Source organism: Quercus robur, chromosome 4 (genome assembly GCF_932294415.1).
Source record: "Quercus robur chromosome 4, dhQueRobu3.1, whole genome shotgun sequence".
Classification (NCBI taxonomy): Eukaryota; Viridiplantae; Streptophyta; class Magnoliopsida; order Fagales; family Fagaceae; genus Quercus; species Quercus robur.
In genome coordinates this window covers 42,535,419-42,540,486 of record NC_065537.1, presented here as the reverse complement: position 1 = coordinate 42,540,486, position 5,068 = coordinate 42,535,419, and positions in this window count along the sequence as shown.

Here is a 5,068-nt window from a genome sequence, read left to right as displayed (position 1 = left end):
TTCAATTTACGAAGTCATACAAAAAGGCTAACTTCACCATCGGAGGATTCTTGGCCAGCTTCCATCGGTCTCCTCTAAGTTTTTGTTTGTTTTCTCAGGATTCAGTCACAAATTCATCAAGGTCCGGCACGTTCAGTCCACTGATATCACAGGATTCATCAAGTACCAACACAATAAACTTTGAATTAACACCCTAAAATCTAGAATTTAAAGAGTAATTCAAAAAATGACATGTTGTTAGGACATATGTATTTCACATGTTAGGAACATATGTCACTATTTTATGTAATTGGCTAATCCTTTGACAAAACGCACTTTACTTGTATTTTGGTAGATCTAGGATGTGTTTAATACTTCAAGAAACAAGATTTCAAGTCTAGTATTAAAATCATGCAAATCTGTCCAAGAAGTAAGTGAAGAAGTGGTGATTCATTAAAGCTTAACAGCTTCTTGACAGATAGCTATCTATCGAGGTTTAATGAGGCTCGACAGATACTATCTATCGAGGTATCTATCGAGAATTATGAAAATCAGTTTTTCAGATCTGATTTTCGGCCCATGCTTATGTAATTATGTAGGGTTTCTTTTCTCACAACCCTAGACATATATAAGGCTTATTTTAGAGGCCATCACATAAGAGAATACAAGGAGAACACATGCAAAAAGTGACTGATGCCTTATTCTCTCTGAAAGAAGCTACTACGTCTTTGCGCCTTAGGGTTTTGTAACCAAGTGCTTCTTGATCTTCATTGTTGATGAAGTGAAGAACTTTGCAGCCAACACTCTTCTTCCTCAAGTTGGTGAGTGAGTCACGTACTAGGATCCGTGCATCAAAGGGTGGCGTTCATATATTAAAGAGTTCAGAGGTTTTGAAGCGGTAGAAGGTTTCTGCTGTAAGTTTATCTACGGGGATTGTAGAGTCTAGGGACAAAGGTTTTGTAATAGATCTGAAACTTCTCTTTATTATAGTGGATTTCTTTTCAGGAAGGTTTCCTCCCAGGTTTTTTACTGTGAAACTAGTTCGTTTCATTGGTTTTCCTGGGTTATCATATCTTGTCTTATTTATTTTTCCACTGTATAATTTTGACTTGATATTGATGTTAGTATGTTTTAACAAGGTTTATTCATAATAAATCTAATTAATAACTTGGGTTTAAAACTTGTTAATTCTATCAACCAGGGTCTAAATTTCCCAACAAGTGGTATCAGAGTGGGTTCACTCTGATTGGATTAATTTCTTGAGTGTGATCCTTGACCCCTATTGTCATGGATAAAGGACAATCCTTAATTATACCTCCTTTATTTGATGACACTAATTATGCGTACTAGAAAGTTTGTATGAAAGTCTTTTTGCAGGCTCTAGGTGAACAGGTATGGCAAGCTGTTGAAGTTGGCTGGATTAAGCCAAAGGAAGCGCTGGTGGATTGGGATGATGCAACAATCATAGCGGAAAATTTCAACAGTAGGGCCATGAATGCCTTATTTTGTGGGGTGACTAATGAAGAATTCAAAAAAATATCATCCACAGAAGTTGTCAAGGAAGCATGGACCATTCTTAAAACCACCTATGAAGGTACCAAGGCAGTAAAGACTATGAAACTTCAAAGACTCACTAGTAGTTTTGAAGAAATAAGGATGGAGGAGGATGAGACCTTTGATGAGTTCTATGCTAAACTCAAGGATATTGTGAATTCTGCCTTCAACCTTTGAGAATCTATAGCTGAATAAAAAATTGTTAGGAAAATCCTTAGGTCCTTACTTGAAAGATTCCATGCCAAGATCACTGCCAATGAAGAAGTAAAGGACATTGATCAAATTCCTTTGATTGAGCTTGTAGGGAAGCATTAAACCTATGAGATGGGATTAGGTTTAATGGGAAAAGGTGGAAAGAGTAGAAACTTGGCTCTTAAGGGTATAGAGGAAGAGATTGAGGACTCTGAAGATGAAGATGAAAGTGAAGATGAAGATGAAGGTGAAGATGAGGATGAGGATGAGGATCAAGCTTTAATTTGGGAAAAAGAATAAGGGCAAACCTCCTAGGAAATCTAAATCCTCTAGGAAGGGCAAGAATGAGAAACCCCTTATTCAGTGCCATGAGTGCAAAGGTTTTGGTCATATGAGGATAGAGTTCCCAAACTATCTTATGAAGGAAAAGATTATAAGAATTCAAAAGATAAAGGGTTGGTTGCTACTTGGAGTGATATTAAGAATGAATCTTCTGATGACTATATGGATGAATGTAGTCACGTTATGGTCTTTGTTGTCTCAACCGATAAGGTGATTGTGGAGAATGCTAGTGAAAATGAGGATTCTTCTGATGATAAAGTACCCAAGAAGATGACCCTTCAGTAAGCCTATGATAAGCTATGCACTGATTTTATAAAATCTGAAAAGACTTCTCATCTTTGTAGAAAAGAGCTTAATGAGGTAAAAACTGGAAAAAAAAAAAAAAAATTGATCTATTAGTCAAACTAGATGAGACTACAAGGTTAGTTGAGACTCTTGTTATGGAGAACACCTCATTAGAAGAGAAGGTCAAGAATCTTGAGGTTGAGCTTAGTCAAGCTAGAACTTAAATAGAGAGGATGTCTAGTGCAAAGCTTGATGAGGTATTGAGTGCTCAAAAGCTTAGTTCTGATAAGACTGGCTTAGGATTTGCCGTTTCCTCCAACCCCTCCTCTTCCACGGCTTCTAGATCAATGACTGTTTTTGTGCCCCAATCTGAGAAAGGTGATAAAGGTATGAAATCCAAAACTGATTTGACTAATTCTAAATTCTTTGTTAGACCTCATGTTTGTCACTATTGTGGTATTTCTGAACATATTCGTCCTAATTGCTTTAAGTTGTATCCTTAAAAGTAACTGTCTAAACAATCACAGGTTTCCTCTCAAGGACCTACACCTTTGTTTAGAGAGTTATTAAAAGTCTTGCGCTTTTTAACTCAATTTCAGGAGAATTTTAATTCTTCTATGTCCTTTAGTAGACATACTAGGACACATGCCTTTTCATCTTCACGGCCAAAGACTCGTGTTGTGTGGGTAAGAAATGAGCCTAAAACTTATTTGTCTTTTTTGTTTGTCCTCTACTTTAATTCTTTCTATCTATAGTAGGATTCTCTTTGCTTGATTTCTTATCTGCTTTTGGATTCATGCTTTCATGCATTTGCACCCTTCTATCATGCCTTCATGCATATGCATCTTTCTTTCATGCTTTCATGTTATTTGTCTGCTTTTGTTTGGTTGTCTAGTTTTTATTTTGTTTTGTTTTCAAAAAAAAAAAAAATTGGAAAAATACAAAAACAGTGTGTGTTTGTATACATTGATAGTTGTGTACCTTAGATGGCCATTGAAACAAAGTTTTCTAAACTTTGTATCTTTTGTAACTTAGATGAGCATCTCTATGCACAACTAAGCAAGTGAGCTTTACGGTTCTTGTTTGTGATGAGTAAGATTAAGTAATCTCTTGTACTTAATACTCGTATTACTCTTTTTGACGGGAAGGACTAGAAAATCCTAAGAGAAAGGCATAAATAACCATCTCACCACTGTTGCCCACCAATCATGATATGACATTTGTATGCTTCGGCATAGCAAAATTGGAATGTCAAATGCTTAACATAATTGGGTATTTCTTTTCTATCTCTTATTTGCCCATGCATGGTTTGCTTAAAAGAAGAATATGCAAAGAAAAATAAAAAGAAAAAAGATCAAAATACTTTATATATGATTGCAAGCATGTATTCTAGGAGATGTGGGAGTTTTAGGATGTACCTCGAAGGTGATAGTCCCTATCAAAAAATTATGATTGTGTGTGAGTTAAAGTGATTTTCTCATATCTCAAATCGTCATAACATGTAGATGCTTATGCAATCTTGCAATGTTTTTCACACACAACTCGCAATATTTTTTGCTACTCTTAATACATGTGCAGGTACAATGTGATTTTGCCATCACAAGGAATACATGTGTTAATGTATGCTCACTAAACTGTTTTAACTTGTTTTTGAAATATAAAATTGGTTAGACTTGTTGTGTGTGTGTGTATGTTTTGGATCTACATGCTTAACATTTTTCTTGTTGAGAGATGTTTCTAAAAGCTTAATATGTTGTTTGGATCTTTGGTTGAGTAGCATGTTTGATTGCATTTATGTCTGTGTTTTTCTCTTCTTTGAAAAACTGTTTTTAAGCAATCTCGACAACTTCTCGACACCTCTCAACAGCTAGGCTATCTATCGAGCTCTTCATCTTCTTTTTATCGTAATCTTTATAGCTCCTCAATCCATCGAGAAACTTTCTGTCTGCTCAATAGATTCTCGATAGTTGGTCGATACATCGAGGTTAGCTTCAACTCGATAACATCTCGACACCTCTCGATCCATCGAGATTTTCTTGAATGCATTGTTTTTCACATGTTTTGCATCTTTTTTTTATCTTGTCATCCATAGCATCTTGTTTCGTTACATTCATGCATTTATATGGATTTCTTGTGCCCCCTTGATCATCCTTGATCATCTTTATGTCTCTCGGGTGAAGCTTTCCAGCTTCTTGTACCCTTTGTCAATCATGACAAAAAGGGAGAGAAATTGTGGAGACTTTGTGGGTTTTTTTTTTTTTTTTTTTTTGTAAGATTCTACATGTTTGGGGGAGAAATACATGCTTTTGTAAGGGGGAGATGTGTTTCATCTTGTTAGGGGGAATGCTTACCTCTTTCTTCTTATACACCGGTCTTGTGACCATGTTTACATACATTGTGCTTATCTTTGATATATATATATATATATATATATGATGATGTATGTCTTCTTCACCTACCTCTACATGTGTTGTTTCTTTTCTATCTTTATACACATGTTTCTTATTACTTGTATGTAGTCTTTTATTTCTGTCTCACACTAAGATGTTTTGATGAGTTTTGTTTAAAGTGTTTCAGGAATACAGGTTGTCAAAGTCTACTTACCATAAACTCTCTTGTTGCAAAGTTTTTTAAGAGTTTGTGTTAGGATAGATTTTATTGTACCTAGCAAGTGAATATGAGTTGAGTAATTTATGACTTCTCTCATATCTCATTT